This window comes from Ahaetulla prasina, chromosome 6, assembly GCF_028640845.1.
Source record: "Ahaetulla prasina isolate Xishuangbanna chromosome 6, ASM2864084v1, whole genome shotgun sequence".
Classification (NCBI taxonomy): Eukaryota; Metazoa; Chordata; class Lepidosauria; order Squamata; family Colubridae; genus Ahaetulla; species Ahaetulla prasina.
The window spans coordinates 49456821-49480516 of record NC_080544.1 but is presented as its reverse complement, the minus strand read 5'-3'; positions in this window follow the sequence as shown (position 1 = coordinate 49480516).

The following is a 23696-nucleotide window of genomic DNA, read 5'->3' as shown; positions in this document are numbered from 1 at the left end:
ACTGCAGAAAAAATAATTGCTACCAACCTGCCTTCCATTGAGGACCTGTATACTGCACGAATCAAGAAGAGGGCCATGAAAATATTTGCAGATCCCTCGCATCCTGGACATAAACTGTTTCAACTCCTACCCTCAAAATGACACTATAGAGCACTGCACACCAGAACAACTAGACACAAGAACAGTTTTTTCCTGAAGGCCATCACTCTGCTAAACAAATAATTCCCTCAACACTGTCAGACTATTTACTGAATCTGCACTACTATTAATCGTTTCATAGTTCCCATCACCAATCTCTTTCCACTTATGACTGTATGACTATAACTTGTTGCTGGCAATCCTTATGATTTATATTGATATATTGATCATCAATTGTGTTGTAAAGGTTGTACCTTGATGAACGTATCTTTTCTTTTATGTACACTGAGAGCATATGCACCAAGATAAATTCCTTGTGTGTCCAATCACATTTGGCCAATAAAATTCTATTCTATTCTATATGAAATAATGGTTCTAAGTTATAGGCAGATTCTAGCTGAAGATTAGCAAAACATTTCAAAGAATAAGAATACTTCAGTAATGAAACTAATTACTTAAAGAAGTAATAGTCATCCTCTACTGGTTATGGGCTCCCATTTGTGGTCAAGCAGAAGTTGGACAGCTATCTGTTGGGTATACTTTGATCTGGCTTCCTACACTGTGCAAGAGGTAGGAATGATCGGCCTATATGCTTTTTTGCAACTAAGGATTCACGTCAGTGAATTTTTCTCAGTAACCCGAGAAAAGGGACACAAACATACTTCTGAACAGATCCATCCCTAGGGTACTATATCAGATGGTCTACTTGTCCTAAAAATAAGTGGCATGGCACAATTATATACATTTTGTCCAATCACACTTGGCCAATAAAAAATTCTGTTCTATTGTATTCTATTGTGGCTGTGTGAGGATTCCATTGGTTTAAGGAGGAAAGGTTACTTTTCATCCAGAATGGAGGTGAGAGAAGAGTCATTAAATTCTTAGTTGCAAAATAGGTAGGGGCAGTATCATTGACCAAGAACAGCAGAAGTTACAGAGATGATCTGGTATGGATGACAACAGAAGGTGTGTATGTGTGGGGAGGGACAATTACTCCCTCCCTCCTAATGCCTATCATTAGTTATTTCAGCCTTCCTGCTGTTTTCTCTTAGGTGTGACAGGTGAGCCTGCCTGAGATACTGTGCAAAAAAAGTGAGAGGAGTTGTGCTAAAAGGTTAGATGATAGGTATTTAATTTTTAATGTGTATTTATTGTATCTTTTAAATTGGCTGTCAACCGCCCTGAGTCCTTCGGGAGAAGGGCGGTATACAAATGCAATAAATAAATAAATAAATAAATAAATAAATAAATAAATAAATAAATATCACTAACTTAATTGGTTATATAAACTGCCACTTAATGAACAAGAAAGAAAACAATGTATTGATTTCATCATAACCTTTCTTTTTTATATATTATATATTTTATATGTTCTAGGGATTTATTTAAAAAATTATTAAAAGGATACAATCATAATACGCGTGTGCACACGCACACACATTTACAAGTCATCCAATTGGATGAATATTTCTTGTAAGTGAGAAATGCGAATTGTATAATTTGATTATTGACACAGTATTAATTGCAAATAAAATTATGTTTAGAACAAGACATCTATATTTTTGGCATCTGGCACACTAACAGCTGTGCTGGGCCCACAGGTATCGACTGTATTCCTTATTAAAAGGGCCCCTGAGATCTTAGTAAACTGTCTTTGAAAATATCCTTTGGGGCAAAAGAAAAAGTAAGGTAATTAGCAATTTATTCTCCACTGAATCAAAATAAACTTTATTATTGATCTAAATAATTGGATATGTATAGCAGTGCACTGTCACTACTTTTACATTATGTGTAGGTTTGTGCTTTAAGGAATGCAGTCTAAATTTCTAATTGTTCAAATATTTGTGGCAAATACAGAATATTAAAGTAATAATGTGACTATATTTGTTTCCATAGTCCATAAAAAAAAAGTTCTAACTTTCAGTGCATACAATATTCAGTTTTTAAATCCAGTAGTCTAAAAATTCATGCCTAGCTTAGAAAGGGATACCATTAAAAATGAGAATTATATGCAGGGCTTCTGACTGGAAAGAAATCACATGATCCTAGATTTGGATAATAATATTTTGGTCATTTTAATTTAAATCATTTGAGTAAAGAATAATATTCTTTGTGAAGTGATGAGGTTCTGCATCATTAAATTCAATAGAAATTGCCAGCATAGAACAAATTTAATCCAGAAAAACACTTTTTTAAAAACCATGTGGCTTGTTTCAACTTGCATTTTGAAAAAAAAAAGTACAGGATCATTAGCTCCAATATCCAGTGAACTAGGTCAATCACAATAGTCTACAATATCAAGCAGCCAAAATTTAACTTTATAGCCATAGTTCTTCTACTGTTCAGCGACGTAGAAATTATCTCCATTTTCAATAACGTATCAAGTTTAATAATGTGTAGAAAGAACCCAATTCTTCTTGATTCTGAATGACACCTTATTATATAAATTTTTGCCAAGTGCTTTGAAAAGTTGCTTGGATTGCTCTGGAATCTCCAGGCATGATTGGTTTCTTGCATGGCCCAATCCTAAAACAAGGTATCTAGTTACAGTCTAAAATAAATATGGATCTTTGAAAGTTCTCAAAGAGCTGCTGAAAAACTCATCAGCAGTAGCTAACAAAGTGGTAGTAGTATGTTTCATCTCCAAAAGACAGATGGCTAACCTGACCAGAGGTAGATAACTTAAAAGATTTCAGGAGAATTTGGATATCAGTTATCATGGCAGAGATTACTCTTGTCTTCATATTTTCATTTTCAAAAGCAGGTGGCTTTCCTTTGTGCTTTGGTGGAATAAATGCCCTCAAAGGTGAGAAGCCTATCAAGGAATTTGTCTCTTACATGAATTTCTGTCATTCAGATATCTCATCACTTGGTGGTTTGCATTTAATGTGTGAACTGTTACTGCTAATGGGTTTAAAGTAATATCAGAAGATAAGAACATTCGGGAGAAGGGCGGTATAAAAATCGAATAAATAATAATAATAATAATAATAAAAGAACATCACTCTTGGTACTCTGAAATGATATTTGAGCATATGCAAAGCACAGCCAGATGATCAAGTGATCTGTAGGCGGTACTACTTTCTAGCAGAATGATCAGGAGGGCCCTCTGCTGATATTATTAAGAGCCATTCAGAGAAGACAGGTTAGCATGAATCAAGAGTGCAGTATAGTGCAGTGCAATTCTCTCAACCATCAGTTGAGCAGCTTCTTGGATGAGAAGTGAAACATCTTCAAAGAAAAACCAGAAAGTCCAGTTGCCTTTTAAAAAAGCACCTTTGGGACAACCATGACCTGGATGACTGAGAATCTCCACAGACATCAGTTGAAAAGTTACTCCAAAAAAGCAGAAGCCCAGCAGCTGCAAGAAGCCATGTGAAGCCCCATAACCAGGCTAACTCAGTGAGATCTGCCATCATCACATAAGAAGAGGGGGCTAATATAGATACATTGGGAAGAAAATACTGTAGGGGAAAGAGGCAAAACAAACCTGTGGAAGGCAACCACAAGCTCTGGTGCCTAATTCCACCAATTCTATAGAGGCAAAGTTTTCTTATTCACAGTTTCATTATCCATAGCTCTATGCTGGAACAACCCTGCCAACCCCTCCCAAATAAGACTGGCCACCTGTACTGATAAAACAGGCAATGAAAATTCCTCTTTGGAAAGTAGTTTGCTTTGACAAGCATGAAAACCTTGAGAGTGCTTGGAACAATTGATGCTGAGATACTATTAAAGCCAAAAAGGAACGGAGAATATGATAGGAATCTGGAAAAAACATTTTGGAAAGTGCACATGAACAATTAACTTTTTAAAGGAAGACAAGGATGTTAATGAAATAATCTGGATTGCTAATGCTATTTTCTTTTGAGAAGAAGAAATAAAGCTATACTTGTGCTCCATGTCTAAAGCATGGGGTAGTGACAGAATCCCTCCAAAAGTGCTCTGGGACACTAATGTGCCTATTGTCATCTCCCTTGAAGATCAATTGGCAACTTATCCTAAGTGGCTTTTTGCTTTTATTTTTAATCGCTGAAAGAAATGTGGCTATAATCCATGACTTTCTTGAGAAATGTACCACTTGCCAAAGGGCTTAAAAAGGATCAAAGGTAGCTGGACATGGATAAGGAATTTCACGGTATGATGGGGTACATTCTCCTGAGTTTGTCTTCTGGCAAATGGGTGTTTGATGTTAGCTATGCCCACTACGGCAGTAATTTTACAAGTGGGAAATTTTATCATGACAGCCATTTTGTATTTCATTTGTTTTTTGTGTGTGTTGACTTATTTCAAACTGTAAATGATAACCCAGCATTTTAATTTTGTAAATGTGTTTTTAAATAAAAAATATTATTAAGATTTAAAACAGTTTTAGTTAATGTAGTTATTTGTATATATATATTTATATATATATATTAGCCACAGGATTATATTACTATTGTATAAAAGATTTTAATCTATTATATATAAAAAGTTATATAGTGAAAAAAATAATTAAAAAGGCTCTACTAAACTACATAAGAAAAAAAACAAAACCTTCTGGAAAGCAAAAGAGAACATCTTTAAAAAGTAACAATTAAATAACTAAGCAAAGGTAAGCACCTCCAACTAAACCCAAATATCTACATTTTTTAAAAAAAGAAAAAAACAGGTTATTAAAATAATATAACTTAATTTAATTTTACCATTATTTTGACCCTAGGCCATATAGAATTATTACTTTTAAATCTTTATTGCTAATATTTGTACATTGCTATACTCTAGCCCTGAGCCGCACACAAAAATGATATTGTTGAGTCTTGCATCTCTTTGGTACAAAGCTAATTCACTTGAAAACCATCACTGATCCGCTTTTAGATCCCTTGCAATTTGCATACCGAGCAAATAGATGAGGAGTAGTCAATCTTTTTATACCTACCGCCCACTTTTGTATCTCTGTTAGTAGTAAAATTTTCTAACTGCCCACCGGTTCCACAGTAATGCACCGTGTATTGTTGTCTGCGCATGCCTCTCACGCATTGTGGATTGGGTTTGGGGGGGTTGCCAGCTACTAGCTCTGCTTGTCTGTTACAGCTGGGTGGTATGGGGGGGGATATGCGTGAGCTATTCTGGGACGAGACTCTTTTGTTTGCAGTCGCACTATAGTGCCATTTAGTTTTACTTACGTAACGTGAACTAAACTTATGCACGGGCGATACAAATAGTATATTTTCAGAAATTTAAATTGTCACGGGAAATTTTATGAAAACCTAATGAAAATGTGTTAATGCTATGAAAATTTTTTAAAAAGTCAATTAAATTAAAAAAAAGGAAAGTGCTTCAGTATCGCCCACCATGAAAGCTGGAACGCCCACTAGTGGGCGGTAGGGACCAGATTGACTACCACTGAAATAGATCAATAGATGATGCTGTTAATATGGCTCTGCACAACATCCTAAAACAATTTGAATTTTCAAAGATCTATGCAAGGGTCCTCTTTGTAGACTTTAGTTCAGCATTTAATACCATCATTCCAGACACTCTTCTAACTAAGCTAAACCAGCTACAGGTACCTGAACAGACTTGTAAGTGGATCACAAGCTTCCTAACAAACAGGAAGCTAAGCAGAATCACATCAGATACCTGTACAATTAGCACAGGGCCCCCCCAAGGCTGTGTCCTCTTCCCACTTCTCTTCTCTCTGTATACCAATGATTGCATCTCAACAATCCATCTGTCAAACTACTGAAGTTCACAGATGACACAACAGTGACCGGTCTCATTTGAGACAATGATGAATCCATATACAGATGGGAGGTTGAACGACTAGCCTCGTGGTGTGACCAGAACAATCTGGAACTGAACACACTCAAAACCATAGAAATGGTGGTAGACTTTATTTTATTTTATTTTATTTTATTTATTTATTTATTTATAATTTAATTTTTATACTGCCCTTCTCCCGAAGGACTCAGGGTGGTTTACAGCCATATTAAAACCGACACAAAATACAAACACAAATTTAAAAGCAAAATTAAAAAACCAAATTACAATAGGCCGAATCAAACTAAAACGGTCCTAGACCGACATAAAACCCATTAAAATTTTCATTTAAAAAATTTTGCTTAGGCCAGTCCCGCACGGTGAAATAATAAGGTCTTAAGTTCGCGTTTGAAGGTCCGGAGGTTGGGGAGTTGGCGCAATCCTGGAGGCAGCTCATTCCAAAGGGCAGGTGCCGCTACAGAGAAAGCTGCCAACCGGCATTGTTTGGTCGACGGCACCCTGAGAAGGCCCACCCTGTGGGAGCGCACAGGTTGATGGGAGGCTATCGGTGGCAGCAGGCGGTCGCGTAAATAGCCCGGTCCTAAGCCATGGAGCACTTTAAAGGTGATAACCAGCACCTTGAATTGCACCCGGAAGACTATCGGCAGCCAGTGCAGGCCGCGCAGGAGAGATATTATATGGGAGCAATGTGGTGTTCCCTTTATCACCCGTGCAGCCGCATTCTGGACTAGCTGGAGCCTCCTGGTGCTCTTCAAGGGGAGCCCCATGTAGAGAGCATTGCAATAGTCCAGGCAGGAAGTGATGAGGGAGTGAGTGACCGTGCATAGGAAGTCCCGGTCTAGGAAGGGACGCAACTGGCGAATCAGGTGAACCTGATAAAATGCTCCCCTGGAGACGGCCGTCAGATGTTCCTCTAAGGACAGCCGGTCATCCAGGAGAACGCCTAAGTTGCGCACCCTCCCCCTGGGGGCCAATAATTAGAAGAAACCACTCCATACTTCCACCTCTCACAATACTAGACAACACAGTATCAACAGTAGAGACCTTCAAATTTCAGGTTCTACCATTTCGCAAGATCTAAAATGGACAGCTAACATCAAAAACATTATCAAAAAAGGAAACAAAGAATGCTCTTTCTGCGTCAACTCAGAAAGCTCAAACTGCCCAAGGAGCTGCTGATCCAGTTCTACAGAGGAATTATTGAGTCTGTCATTTGCACTTCTATAACTGTCTGGTTTGGTTCTGCAACCCAACAAGACAGACACAGACTTCAGAGGATAATTAGAACTGCAGAAAAAACAATTGCTACCAACCTGCCTTCCATTGAGGATCTGTATACTGCACAAATAAAAAAAAGGGCTATGAAAATATTTACAGACCCCTCGCATCCTGGACATAAACTGTTTCAACTCCTACCCTCAAAACGACGCTATAGAGCACTGCACACCAGAACAACTAGACACAAGAACTAGAAACAGTTTTTCCCCGAACGCCATCACTCTGCTAAACAAATAATTCCCTCAACACTGTCAAACTATTTACTAAGTCTGCACTACTATTAATCTTGTTATCATTCCCATCACCCATCTCCTTCCACTTATGACTGTAACTTTGTTGCTTGTATCCTTACGATTTATACTAATATTGTTTCCTGATTGCTTATTTTTAGCTTATGACTATCATTGAGTGTTGTATCATTAAGTGTTAAATTTGTACCCTATGACTATCATTAAGTGTTGTAAGTGTTGTACCTTGATGAAGGTATCTTTTCTTTTATTACACCGACACCATATGCACCAAGACAAATTCCTTGTGTGTCCAATCACACTTGGCCAATAAAAATTCAATTCAATTCAATTCAATTCAATTCAATTCAATTCTATTCTATTCTATTCTATTCTATTCTATTCTATTTTATTCTATTCAAATGCTCAGGGTTAAAAAATATTAAGTGAATTTTTATTTTGAGACATAAGCATTTTTTCATGAGTAGATAATTGGCTATTTTTCACAGTCCAGCATATACAATGACCTTAACAAACTAAAAGTTTCCAGATTGTAGACCTTCAATGAAATATTAACACCTTGATCTCTTAACTACATTCCAATAAACTACTTTGCCATAGTAATAATACCTAACCAGGGAGGAATTACAAATGGACATGCCAAAACATACGTTAACTTTGTTTCTTCAAATTTACTATGTTTTCAGTGTAGAAAGAATGAAAGACAGCTTTTTGAAAGCATTTTCTGATGAATCTGGCAGACGGTAAGTCTCTGCTACATTTTTTAAAAAATATTCTAGCGTTCCTTAAAGCAGGGGTGTTCCAATCTTGACAACTTTAAGACTTGTGGATTGCAATTCCCAGAATTCTCCACCCAGCTAGGCTGAGTTGACGTCCATAGATTGGACTGGGAGTTGAAGTCCACAAGTCTTAACTTTGCCTAAGTTGGGCATCCATGCATTAAAACTTGAAACACTTAAATTTCTACCTAGTTAACATTCCTAGTATATTGTCTAACTTCTTTTTTTCTTTTAGTAATAATTTTCAGTTAAATCTCAGTAATGATCTTATCCAATACTCTCAGTGTCTTAGGAGCTGAGTATGCAAGGACATCAGGGCCAAGCAGTGTTTCCTAGAAAGGGTTTTAATTGCATGTTCATTCAGCTTTGTAGGTAAATTGCATTCCTCAGGGGTTCGTGTTTCCTTTTCAGCAACCGATTTTTCTAGTTTTATTTGCAATTACTTTTCCCAAATGACCATTTAAGTCTTTATTAGACCTTTGAACTCAATCATGTTGTATGACAAAAAAAAATATGGTCCTCTGAAAAACTGCTACCTGAAATGTAGTTGAATTGGTTTCCAGAAACTGAAGCTGTCGTTTGAAAATTTTAAAAGTTGCCTTTTATTTATAAGGGAAAAATTCCCATTGCATTGCACAAGGACTCTCTTGTTAAAAGTATTTTTCTTAGAATTTTACAATATAATAAAAGTGTAAAAATGAAAAAAAAAATAAGAAAAAGGAAATTAGGAAATAAGAAAAAAGAAGTGAAAAAAGGAAAGAAAACAGAATGTTGACTTCTACTTGCCATCACATAATTGCCATATAACACTTCTCTCCCTCTTTAACCCTTTTTAATCCGTCAATCCATAAATCAGCAGTTCCATTTTTTTCCTTTTTAAAAGAAAACACCACTTAGTTTCCAGTTCCCTGACCAAACTGATCAGCTTTGCTATTTCAGTTAAATTCTATCAATTTTCTAATCCAATCCTCTGCTGTGAATTTTTCTTCCATTTTTGTGTATAGAGTATATTAATTGTGCACATTTGCCACATACAATATTAGTTTCCCAAAATTCTTTCAGTGTACATGTGCTTTCTTCGAGATAGCAAATATCCTAAATTTTCTGGTAGCTGGAATTACTGCAACTGTTCACAACATGTCTGAATATCAAGCAAATTTCTTCACATATAAATCAGTAAAAACTTGATGCAATTGTTGTTGCTTGTAACATATCTTACATTTCAGCATATTACTGAAATTGCAATAGTCAGATTTGCAATAGCCAGTTAGTATAATTATTTAATAGAAATTAGCCAAGCTAGTTTCAGTAACTGAAAAGCAGTAGTGAAGAATATAATTTTCTTTCCTTTCCTCTCCACTTTTCTCCTCTCTAGCAGTTTTAGACATTTTGTTATTTAATCACATATTTCAGGGGATGGCAGGTGATGTATTTGCATTTGTGTGTGAAAAATTAAGTTTATATAAAGCTATGATGACATTCAGTTTGATTGCACATTCTACTGCATTTTAAAAAGTATTATTTTTGAGAGCAGTGGTTAAACCTGATATGCCCACATGTATTTGTATTTGCCCTGTCTTTGTCATGCACATAATGATAAGATAAATTACTAGCTAAAGTAAAACGAACATGTGGTTATGTTAAATGTTAAATGTCAGAGGAAATTATAGCAGTAATTAATAAAGAAATAAATACATAATTAGAAGGAGCAATGGCTCTGTAAAAACAGCTTGTTGCTCAGGATGTGCCTCAATTTCTCACTTGGGTTTGTGGAGAATTAAGAGATTAAAATGGATGCAAGATTAACCTGTTTGGGAATTAGCTTGCTCTTTTAGCCAGAGTAGTCATGTTACAGAATAACAAATTCATGATATTCCACTTTAAATAGATAGTGGATGTTTCCATTATTACCTATTTTATTAGGGTCTTTGGAATTAGAAGAAGGTCTGCTTTTCTTCAAAGCTATCACCAGTGGGAGCAAAATAGCAACTCAAATTACTTTTAAGAAGCTACAGAGAAAAACATTGTTAAACTTTCAACCCTTTGGCTTCTTTGCCTCTGTTTTTACATTTCAAGGCCAGTTTACTGACCTTGAAAGTGATAATGGAAGTGGGTTCAGCCCAGCAGACAGTTAGTGAGATTACCCAGTGCAAGAAGACTACAATTATTTGATACTTTAAATTGTACAATCAGGGGAAAAAGCACCTTGGAGTAAAATGTCTTCTATTACTGTATAACAGTGTAATGAACTTTATGGAGTGCCGTTTGAGGAGAGGTGTAGCAAGAAATGGTAATAGTGTACAATAAATTATATAGAAATTCTCCATAGAGAACATTCCTTTTCTGCGGTGCTGTTGTATGCCATTTCTGAGTAAATGCCAATCAGCCTGTACAATTTTACTAGAATGCATAGGACCCACCTACTATAAGAAGCAATAGTCAGCATCAAGTACAACAGGAATGGGAAACAATGGCCCCTGTACGACCTGTGGACTTCCACTTTCAGAATTCCTGAGCTAGCTATGCTGGCTCAGGAATTCTGGGAGTCAAAGTCCACAGGTCATACAGGGGTCATTGTTCCCCACCCCTGAACTATAGCATCAATTATGATTTCCACATTTCATTAAATGATTACAAAACTAATGATGTTTAATAGAATTTCATAGAAATGCCTACAAACCCTTCACACTGCCTGTAAATATGAGGTGGAAATTATACAGGCTGATAGTTAAAGACTTTGCCCTATTTGTACTCAGTTATTGATATCCCTCACTGCTTTGCATAAAGATCACAACATATTTCCATCTATTTCCTTCCTTCCTTCCCCTCTCTCTCCTGCTTCCAGGAAGACTTTTGAAGCTGGATCTCTTTGCTTTACTTATAAAATAAATATTTATTCCACGTTTGATGTATAAATATACTTGCTCCTTTTTAGAAGGGTAGCTGGTACAAATGAACATCACAGGGAATGCAGCAGCTCTCATAATTAGAAACTCCTTATCATATACATCTGTACTCATTATTAGACAGCTGAGCTCATAAGATGTGTATCAATGTGATTATGGTTTGGGTAATGTAGAATGATTGCAGGGGTATATGTCCTGGCTTAATGCATGAATGAACTGTTGGAAAGACAAACTATCTTTCAGAATTAGCATGCTGATTCCATCAAAGACCATTACCTGATCTTGGAGGTTTAGTAAGCAGAGCAAAATAATAGACAGACCTCAAATTCCATAGTCAGTCCAAATATTATCTTTTGTGTCTTGCTCTTATGATTTTCCAGTATTCTGAAATCCATTTTCTTTAGAAATTGGGAAAACAGATTTGTATTTTCATTCTCAGATGCAAATTCTGCTTCCTAAGACGATCATTCTCCCCCTCCTCTTTGGGAGTATGCATGTGTATCTAACCAGCCTGCTGCTAAGAAATGTACTTTGTTCCTTCGTTGCTAATCAAGGAGTTAATTGGCTCAAGCAATAAAACCCAAAGCCATGATCAAGTTTCATGAAAACCTCAGTCAACTCTTATTATTCAAGGTATGTTTCTTGGCTTCATTAGCACAGGTTAGTCTTGTATCACTTTCTTAATAGGTGTATAAAGACATAAGCCTGATAATATTCCCAGGAACCATCTAATATACTGACTAGTAAAAACAAATTCCAACCACCCAAACATTAGATGAATAAACCAATAGGAATAGTTTAACTTGAGCCAGACATTCAGCACAAAGAAAGGGATGCCTCATTGGACAGACAGAAAGCCCAGTAACATCTGCAGTTTGGAAACCCTAGAAAGATTTCTTCCAAGAAATTAGCTGAAATGGAAGCAGAACAGGGGTATCACTTGCTGGAGATTATGAGGCATAAAATGATAGGACGGGAATACATTTCAACCACTGTCATGTAATCCCTAAAACTCAAAAGAATATGTGTCCCTCCATTTATACATTAGAAAAGAAGTATGAACGTTAGTTAAGTACTGGGCATGAGTTTTGAGAAACAGAACCAAAACATCATTTCAACTAATTTAAAGAATGGTCCTTTTCTTCTTGAAGGTATTGCATCACTGGAGGTTTCAAGAAGAACTTTATGGGTAACAATCTGCACTTCAAATGCAGCTTGTAAAACGGAGACTTTACATATGGAGAATTGCCCATCACTGTCTACGTGCTGCATTCTGAACCAACATAAGCTCCTGGGTGGTCTTCAAGCACACAGAACATTGCAGTAGTCAAACCATGAGGTGACTAGGAGATGGATGACTGTCTGAAGTGCCCCTGATCTAGGAGAAACTGCAATTGGTTTTCCAGATGAAGCTGAGAAAAGGCCTTTCTAGCCAAAGCTGCCACCTGCTTATCAAGCAGGAACTGAGAGACCAAGGAGACTTTCAGACCAATGTTCCTTTTTCTATTCCTAAATATTCCTAATACATTTAAAAATGATCCTTAACCCTATTTGGCTTGAAGTTTTCTCTTTAAGCAGCACTAACTTCCAACCAGAGCCAAACTGCTTTGTGAGATCTGTATCATCCTGAATAGCACATAACACATGGGCCAACATGGAAAGCCAAGGGGCTGCACAATGGAGAGAGAGAGAGAGAGAGAGAGAAAGAGGGAGGGAGGAAGGAAGAGAATGAGATAGAGGCAGAGAGAGAGAGAGAGAGAGAGAGAGGCAAAAAGAGAGAGACGAGAGGGACAGAGAAAGAGTTGGCAGCTTCCTGAGACAATTTTTCTCATGCTTGTCACCTGAAGTTCCAACTAATTCTGAACATGGTTTAGCACTATTTCTAAGGAGTCATGTCTTAAAAGAGATCAACTATCAGCTGATACCACTGGTTTAGCATTATTCTGGAATATTGCTAAATCCATGTCCAAATCCTCCAATGTAACCGTCAGTCAAAACTCATCACCCACCCACATTAAAAAGGGATTGGTGGAATGTTTTCTCACCAGCTGGTGATGTTTAGTGGGGTGATGGTGGTGGAAGAGCAAAGCTGGGAATATCTCTAATAGTCTGGTTGGTCTGGCGTCTGTTGGGAAGGGCAGTTTGGCTTTTATTCTTGTTTTACTGGTGCTTGTGAGCTGCCTAGGATCAATATATAATATAGATGGCCATATAAGTTTTATAAATAAATATATACATATACCTCTCATCTCTTTCCTTGATTACTTAATGTACAGAGTAAACAAATACTATCATTTTGTGTGATGTTGTTATTATGGCAGGAGAGATGTTGTCAATGGGAAACAGCTAATTTATGGCAGAATAGTTTTTGGCTGGCTGGCTGGAGGTGGATAATGTTACCATGAGAAAGAACCCGTGGAAATGTCTTGTAAGCTTTTTATTTTTTTGTACAGTCCCCTAAAAGTATTGGGGCTTATTTCCCAATTATAGCCCCCCTCTATCGTTTTTCAAGCTCTTTTGATGTCTTTCTTTTTTGATCTGGAAACACCCCCCCCCCCCAATGGGAGGTGTTTCCACATGATTTCCTCCACTGGGATTTAATTAAAGGATAGGAAAACAGGGAGGCTGCAGATTGTTGGAGGAACTGCAATAGAGCACTGATCACTCATATGTTGCCTGTCCTTCAGCTGCTTCATGGTAGGTACTGTAAATACTTACATCCTGTACTCGTGTTTTCTTCACACATAAAGAAAAAAGCACTCCTTTGAAATGAAAAAAAAAGAAAATATCTTAGTACAGGGCTGGGCAACTATGGCCCCTTTATGACCTATGGACTTCAACTCCCAGAATTCCTGAGCCAGCATGCTGGCTCAGGAATTCTGGGAGTTGAAGTCCATAGGTCATAAAGGGGCCATAGTTGCCCAGCCCTGTCTTAGTAGATCTCTTTCCCTTAAAATGAATGAAAAAGGGCTGGGAAGAAATTCAAAATTTTTCAGACACTACCACCAACAATACACGGGAAGGGAGAAATAATGCTTCAGTGGAGCTAGACTAGGTGACAGCTGAGGTTTTTACACATGTAAATATACAAATAGATTGAAAGAGGGAACAATGAGATAGGATACAAGGGAACAAGGGCAGGTTCAGGTCCCTTAGTAGGAAAGTTCTGAAGTTTTCGATATCAGGCAACTTGATACATAAAATCAAAGTTCACCTCCAAGAACTACAGCACTGAGAAGAACCAGCCCTTATATTGTTCAAAGACTACTTTGCAAGAAAGAGGGATCCTGAACAACGGAAAGTAAAGAATTTTTAAAAATGAAAGTTGAGGGCTACAAGGCAGGGAATCCTATGAATCTGCTTTATTGACCAGTTTGGAGAAGCGAAGCGAGTCAACCACCAACAGGTGTATAGAGATAAACAAAAAGAGACAATCAAAAAGATCAAAGGGCCTCCTCATTAGAAATCAACACACAGGATTAATCACCTGATTATCACCAGGATTAATGCTAGACCAATAAACAAGAAGTAATCAATACCCCAATCAAAGAACTTACAAGTCAGACAAACAAGCTAGGAGTAAACAGTGACCTAAATAAGAAACTACCAACAACGCTCCCACCAGCATTTAAAGGAGACGTCATAAGAATATAAAAAGAAAACAAACCCACTTCCTTCTACATTGATGATGTTACCTACTTTGGCAGTGAAGAGTTGCAAGAAAACAACCAAGCTCAGAGAGCACCAAGGACCCCAAACTAGACAAATCTTAGGCATAAGTTTAATGAAAAGACGGACTAGGGGAGACATGATATCAGTGTTCCAATATCTCAGGGGCTGCCACAAAGAAGAGGGAGTCAAACTATTCTCCAAAGCACCTGAGGGTAGGACAAGAAGCAATGGGTGGAAACTAATCAAGGAGAGAAGCAACCTAGAACTAAGGAGAAATTTCCGGACAGTTAGAACAATTAATCAGTGGAACAACTTGCTTGCAGAAGTTGTAAATGCTCCAACACTGGAAATTTTTAAGAAAATGTTGGATAGCCATTTGTCTGAAATGGTGTAGGGTTTCCTGCCTGGGCAGGGGGTTGGACTAGAAGACCTCCAAGGTCCCTTCCAACTCTGATATTATTATTATTATTATAAACAAACTAGGGTAAATGGGCTTTTTTGGGAGGACAGCAGTGCTGGTGAAGTTCATTGTTAAAGGAGATTGAATTATGAGGGCACTAACATTTCGAGCCTGCCTTATCTATATTTCCTGGTGAAATACATGGGGAAATCCCATTGTGGGAAATTCCACTTAGGGTTAGGGTTAGGTTACCATCAATTTGGAGAGCAAAGTGGACATTATCAATGGATTCAGGGAGCTTGGTCATGCTTAGGAGGGTGATCATTGTTTGAGCTTGACTTTTTAAGGTTTTCTACATAGGACAATTCCGGAAATTCCACTTAGGATTAGCGTTTGGTCACCACGAATGCGAACATCACCAATGCACTCGGAGTGCTTGGGTATGCTTAGGAGGTTGCTTCCTTTTTGAATCTGCAGTATCTACATTTCCTGGTAATATACATGGAAAAATCCTATTGTGTGAAATTCCACTTAGGGTTAGGTCACCATGAACTCAAGAGCGTAAAATGGACATTACCAATGGATTCTGAGAACTTGGTTATTGTTGTGTCCCCCTCCCCACTTCACAGAGAAGATGCAGAGAAACATGTCCCACAGTTTTCTGTAGTGAAAATCAACGGCCTGCCAAGTTCCGAGTCCTTTATCAGAGACAGAAACCCATGTGTCCAAGACCTTTTGCCAAGAGCTCACAGAAAAAAAGCCTTTGCACAGTCCAGGCCTTTAACTCCCAAACGACCGATCTGCAGCTCGCATTTGGTAGCTTTTGTCCGTCACAAGGGCCAAATGGCAACCCCACCCGCTTTTATCCCCTATGGGGTGTGGCTCAGTGACTCAGCACTCTCTGGGCCTGCCACACCTCTTCCTCTGCTGTGCATGCCTCTCTTTCCGATGTTGCCTAGGGTCAATCCAGGATTGATCCTCCTCGTCCTCTATCTGTGGGGGCTCTGACACGCCTTCTTCCTGGCCTTCCGCCGGCACTTGAGGCGTTGCCAGGAAGGAGGGACCTGGAGAGGGAGGCCTTGTCGGCTCCTTTCTCTCACTCTTGAGTCATCCTCCTCCATGAGGAAAGGCTTGGGGGCCGGAGTCACAACAGTTATTCTTAGGAGGGTGCTGACTGTTTGAACCTGCCTTATCTAGGTTTCCTGGTAAAATATATGGGAAAATCCCATTGCGGGAAATTCGACTTAGGGTAAAGGACATTCCTGCAATGGATTTTTTATTGTATTTTACGAGAAAAAATTGACAAGGGAAGGCTTAAACAGAGATTACCCTCCTAAGCATATCCATGCTCTCCAAATTCATTGGTGATGTCTATTTCCATCACCAAATTCAAGGTAAGCTAACAGTAACCCCAACTGGAATTTCCTACAATGGAATTTTCCCATGTATTTTACTAGGAAACATAGATAAGGGAAGTTCAAAGAGTCAGCACTTTACTAAGCATACCTGTTCTGAACCGGCTCCCAAACACGACAAGCCCTTTGTGGTTAATGAAACTTTATTCATTCACTTTATTAGGAGCTGCAGCAGCCGCTCTCTCACAGCAGGCTACGAAGTCTCGCAGCAGGCTATGAAGTCCTGTGGAAAATGATGCTCGCTTCCTTTCCCCCTGAACTGGCCCAAAGCACCAGGAGTCTCTCTTCCCACACTTGCAAAGGAAGTCCTGGAAGGTGCACTTGGTTTCTTCCAGCAGCAGACACACACACACACACACACATTCAGAAGGCGCAGAATTATTCCAAGAATAATCCTGATAATTTCCAGACAGGATTCGGAAGTGTAGGCTATCAGGGATGGACCAGCAGGGAGATGAATAGTTGTCTGCCACACCTATTCATCTCTGCCCCCTGCCTTTTATCCCCAGAGCTAGCAGCGGTGGCTCTTCTGTCCCAAGAACTGGCCCATAGATTTCCACTGCTCTCCTCTTCTCCGCCTTCTGTGCCTCAGGCACTGGACCCAGTTGTTCCTCCTCTTCTTCATCAGCCACCTACAGACCTGGGAGCTGTTGACTCTCCATCTGAGGGCTGATGAATGGCCCAGGCTCCGCCTCCGTCTCTAACTCTGACAGCACCATTCCCTCTTTCCTCTCAGAGCTCTCAGATTGTCTTGATACTGGGCCTGACTCCCACGCTGCCTCCCCATCTGATTAGGTTGCTGAAGGGGCCGGTGGCCAACAGGCCGCAACAAAGCTCTCCAAATCCATAGGTGATGTTCGTTTTGCTCTCTGAATTTATGGTGACCTAACCATAACTCTAAGTAGAATTTCCCACAATTGGATTGGATCAAAGAGGCAGCACCCTTGTAAGCATAACCAAGCTTTCCAAATCCATTGGCATTCCATTTTGTTCTTTGAATATATTCTGACCTAAGTAGAATTTCCCACAATGGGATTTTCCCATATATTACTAGGAAAGGTAGATTTGGTAGGCTTCAACAGGCAGTGCCCCGATAAGCATATCAGGGCACCCTAACCCTAAGTGGAATGTGCTACCTATTTATCTACTTGCATTTTCATGCTTTCAAACTGCTAGGTGGGCAGGAGCTGGGGCAAGTATTGGGAGCTCACTCTGTCACATAGTGCTTGGGTCTCAAACTCAGGCTATCAGCTTTCCGACAGGTTAAACCTCTTTAACTGCTGGGCCATTGCACTCCCATAGGTAATAGTTAACTGCAATCTAAATCAAAGATGCAGTTGCTGCCTCCCTTGTTTTTTTATGGGTAGAGGCTTGCTTCCTACCCCCAAATGGAAGAGGTACAGAAAGAAAATGTAAAATATGAAGCTTGTCCAGTCCCTAGAAAATCAGTATTTTAGGAACTGTGTCAAAGGAAATATTTGCAGATATCAATGTGTAACCAAAAAAGGGTACAAAGGAAATGATAATGAAACAATTATCAAGCATATGAACTACTCCAACTGTACAGTAATTTTGCTTCAGATATGAAAGCTTGATTAGTTCATGACAGCTAGCTTGCCAGGGTATTAAATGGACAAAAGCAAAGAGTGTCCTTCAAGATGACTTTCTTCTCATATTTTCTTATGGAAAGAGGTTTATTCCATCCCTTCAAAATCTGTAGGGTATCCCATTATTTTTAGGCTGCAAAAGATATTTCGTTTTCTTTGAAGATGAATAAAACTAGGATGCTATTATATTCAGTTTTGTACTTTGTAGCATCCAGACATTCCTCTGCTATTAATACTCCTGAGAAACAGATTTCTTTGATTTTTTTTCCATTTAGAAGATCAAAAGCTGTCAGAAATTGTTTCAAAAGAAAAAAATAAATCTCAGAGAAGTTGGATTTGAAGTAATGAGTCTGCACCATGTTGTGTAGAAGAACAGTTCAATGATAAGTTGCTATAATTGTATTGTCTTGCTGTGAGCTTTTCTCATCTACATCACACATTTTAGTCATTTTCCTTCTTCTCCTTAGATTATTACAATATAATTTCTATCCAATCAGAAAATTGGATAGAAATTATATTGTAATAATCATGGTTTTGTAAAAGCAAAATCCTGAGTGGGGGCTTAACTACTTGTTTTTTATAGCAGTTTCTATGTCATCATTTGCATAACTGAAAATAAAAATGGAAATATGACTCTTCCATATTTTGTCCTCTATGAAATACAACTTGGGAAATGACAGTGTTATGTGGATTCATGGACATGCCTGAATTGTAGCCAGCCAGAATCCCATATACTGCAGAAATCTATCTTCTGTAAATGACAATCTGTTGCTAATGTTAGGTAACAGATTTTGATGAATAACAGCTTGAAAAAAGTCAGTATATATTGACTGATGACACTGATAAACAGGAAATAGCTAATACGGCAAAAAAGTTAACTTTGGATCCTGGAAGTGCTAGAAATGGTTTGGATTTCAGTAATTCTTAGCTGTGATGTTGGAAGTGTATTTGAATAAGGGGGTAATGGGAATATATAAATAAATTGTGTTTCTAGAGTGGGTGGGATCTAGGCCAATTTTGTCTTTTTTTTAGCATTTGTTACTTTACATTTACTTTAAGAGGGGTCTGCGTCTTATGCCGCAGACAAGACTTCAAAGAATATGCTCTTCAAATAAAGAAGATTAGACTTATGAGAACGTAATAGGCTCTGAATGCAATTCAAATAGTCCTTATTTTCAACCAAACACAAACTCCAACCCAGTGGCCCATGGAAGCCAATAAAGGTAAGTTTTACAGTCAAAAACCCTATGGCTATAGAGAAGCATGCTCATAGGACTCAGTGGGTCTTTCTTCTGGAGGAACATTCATCAGATCAATCTGGGACAGTGGTTGAATTCAGTAGGTCTCACAGACCAGTTTTAAATTTGGTTTATAAGAAACATATTTGCACAGTTCAGTGCTATTTAAAGTTTTCCTTAAGCTTGGTGCTTGATGATGGCATTCTGTTTCATTAGCAGCAAAGCAAAACGATTTGGCATTGCTTCCTCCCGAGATATTTTTTCCAATTTTCTACCTAGTCTGCAATCCTGGAATATCTTGCTGGTCTTTCACCCAAGTCTTAACCAGGTTTGACCCTGTTTAATTTTTTCAAAGTTAACCAAGTCCCTATAAATTGGTAGGTGCTGTCACTGGCTTAGCCCCATTTAAGTAGCACAGATTCACAGCATACAGTATGTCTCATACAGATTTCTTTAGGTAGAGATTGCCCAGAGGCTGAGGAGTATAGCGCCGACAAAAGTTGCCATTTGACAGCAATTTTATGTGACATGAAGAAAAAACAAAAGATGGGGGCTGTGATGGCTCAGTGGTTAAAGAATCTGACCTTGTTAACTAGTAGAGCCGACAGCCTGGGTTCAAGACCCGAGCTCTACATAGCGAGGTGAGTTAGCTCCAGTCACTTGCCCCAGCTCCTAGTGACCTGCTTAGGACCAGAGTGAAGGAAAAGTTGGTCATCTGCAATCTTAGATTATTTTTATACCTAATATAAACATGAGGAAGAAGTTCCGGAAGGCAAGAATGCCTGTTCATTCTATTGGCAACAATAACATCATACGTATTTCTCCTTGTGTGTTTTTTAAATCCTAAATTTAAAACATTTAGTGCTTCATAAAGCAGCTGCTATTTAAACTGCCAATAATGTTTAATGTGAATTTGCACACTACTACCTTTCCTCATACTGTATAATTTATAACACTAAGCCCTTTCAATACTCCAAAATGCCAGATAAACTTTTCTCATTTGCTCTTAATTTGGTCACGCAGGATAATACCAACATCTGAAGGCTCTTTAAACTCCTTTTTAAAATGCATTCCTGAAAGCACTACCAGGGCTACCTCTGCTCCTTGTCATCTTCCATAATTATTTCCAATCCAAAACGGTCCTTAATGCGCTTATTAATCTGGCATTCTCCTCAGTGTGAAGCACATTCAGCTCTATTAATTTTTAAAAACCTTTTTTTAAATGGGGGAACTGCAGATGCTTGGCTATTACTGAAAAGCTATTAGAAGTTAACACCTTTCTCTCCCCAGAGACTGGCATCTTCCTATGCCTCCAAATACCACCCTATTTTACATTATCAGCTGCTAAGACGAAGTATTAAAGACTTCTTCTCTTCATTCTTCTATTTTTTTTTAAAAAAGCCAACTTCTGAACCGCTAATGCTATTATTAACTAATAGCAGAATTCTGCATAGCATTTAGATACATATACTTAGAAGGTGGAAGCAAGAAGGGAGGCATTCATTTATCTGTTCCTCTATGAAAACTTTTTTCATAGAGGAACAGAAAACTATGAAATGGTTTCCTTTTCATGCATTGCAAGAACAGTTTATTTGGAGGTTTACAATAGGCAGACATGGAACAGATCTGAGTTGAAAACATCTAGGCAACCACCGCATGGCAGCAAAGAGTTTCTATGTCTCCTTTGTGCCTTCTGACCATCCTGTGAATTATTCTGGCCCAGTTCTGGTAGCCCTACTTATATCATTTATGTTTTACCCCTATGGAGCAAAATTCCTGAGGCCTTGCCTTGCATTTTTATATCTCTCTTTCTCACTGAGTAATAGTCAATGACTTCAGAGTTCATGTTACACCACAGATCATTCACATGAACCAGGAACCAAATATCCTCATCCAGACATCTGTTCTATATTACTATATACATAACAGAATAACAGAGTTGGAATATACCTTAGAGGTCTTGTAGTCCAACCCCTGCTCAAGCAGGAAACTATGTACCATTTCAGACAAATGGTTGTCCAATCTCTTCTTAAAAAGCTCCAGCATTGAATGGAATGGAACGGAACGGAACGGAACGGAACGGAACAGAACAGAACAGAACAGAACAGAACAGAACAGAATATTATTGGCCAAGTGTGATTGGACACACAAGGAATTTGTCTTGGTGCATATGCTCTCAGTGTACATAAAAGAAAAATACCTTAATCAAGGTATAACACCCACTGAAACACCCACCACTACTGGAAGCTGTTCCACTGATTACTCTGTCAGGAAATTTCTCCTTGGTTCTAGGTTGTTTCTCTCCTTGATTAGTTTCCATCCATTGCTTCTTACCTTGTCTTCAGGTGCTTTGGAGAATAGCTTGACCCCTGTGATGTTATATTTATTTATTTATTTGATTTTTATACCGCCCTTCTCCCGAAGGACTCAGGGCGGTTTACAGCCAACATAAGAACAATTTGATAAATAGATTTAAAAACATTTTAAAAATCTTATTCAATTTGGCTAACCCCATTTAAAATTATAATAGAAAAATGATAAAAAACCCCAATTAAAAACCGAAGTGTATTAGGCCAGCCCTGCGCAGTGAAACAGAAAGGTCTTGAGTTCACGGCGAAAGGTCCGGAGCTTGGGGAGTAATCGTAGTCCCAGAGGAAGCTCATTCCAGAGGGTGGGTGTTCCCACAGAGAAGGCTCTCCTCCTGGGAGTCGCCAGCCGACATTGTTTGGCTGATGGCATCCTGAGGAGACCCTCCCTGTGTGAGTGCACAGGTTGATAGAAGGCTATCGGTGGCAGCAGGCGGTCCCGTAAATAGCCCGGTCCTATGCCATGGAGCGCTTTAAAGGTGGTAACCAACACCTTGAATTGCACCCGGAAGACCACCGGCAACCAGTGCAGCTTGCGCAGGAGAGGTGTTATATGGGAGCCACGAGTAGCTCCCTCTATCACCCGCGCAGCTGCATTCTGGACCAGTTGGAGCTTCCGGGTGCTCTTCAAGGGGAGTCCCATGTAGAGAGTGTTACTATAGTCCAGGCGGGAAGTGACGAGGGCATGAGTGCATAGGGAATCCCGGTCTATGAAGGGATACAAATGTCTGGGAGATAATTTCCATTTCCTGCTATAAGCCTTTATATATTCATAGTTTTATATGTTTATCTGGGCTACTTTGCTTTAACTTTTTCACAAGATCACCTTGCCTGTGGTATATTGGAAGCCACTTTTGAACTGATTTCCGGCAGTGGTTGGACTGCATGGTGGTTTGTGTATGTGTATGTGTGGGTGGTATCTGCTGGGCCATAACAAATCCAAGATGCTCAATTGCACATTCAGATTTGGCATACTTCTACCTCTGTGTCTGGATATTATTAGTTATGTTATCTTTCCAAAAGGAAAACTTGGTACATCTTGAACTTAGATCTGCACATTTGTCACATCTAGAAGCTAGCAGAATAGCTGGATTTCCATACTTTGTATCTCAGGCTAGACTACAGGTGTCTTTATTCTTTTTTAAAACAAAACAAAATATAGTTATTTCAAAGACATTTCTGGATAATAGCTTGGTGTAGTGACGTAACTTTCTGATCTCACTATAGATTTGTTAGGAATATCCAAGCCTGTAATTTGCAGTAAGAGGATAAATCCTTTGGTTCTAATCTAACAGACATTACTCCAAAAAGAAGAAAAAAAATCTACATAGCAATAGAAATTTATACTGTCCTTGTGCTTTAATCCAGCATTTAGCAAAGGAAAAGTCTGATATTATTGGAATCCACTATTTTGGATTGTAGCTTTTCTGTTCTTTGATTCCGAATGCAGCATTGACTAGACACTCATTTCTTTTGTTTCTTCTCCTTCTGAGATACATGTAAACTGGAGGTTTTGTGGCTGTATTATATAACCTACTTTGGAAACTTTTCTGTTTCTTCCTAAATACCCAGAAAAGCAAAACAAAATCCTAACCTGATAAAGAATTTTGAAAAATGTAAAATTTTACAATATTTCTGTGCATTCTGGAGTTCCCATTAAAAGTAATCTTTACTGTGAGTTTTAAATGCTTTTCTTTCTTTTAATCTATTAAAGTTATATTTGATTTAGATAAATGCAAATAAATAACTCTCAGCTGAGCCTAAACTCACAGAGTTATTTGACCAATAAACTAAAAAGAAGCTGTAAATGTATGATGCAAAAGATCCATTATGCTGTTCCATAGAAAGGACTAGAAATAGTCAGAAACACCAAAAGTTTGATGAGC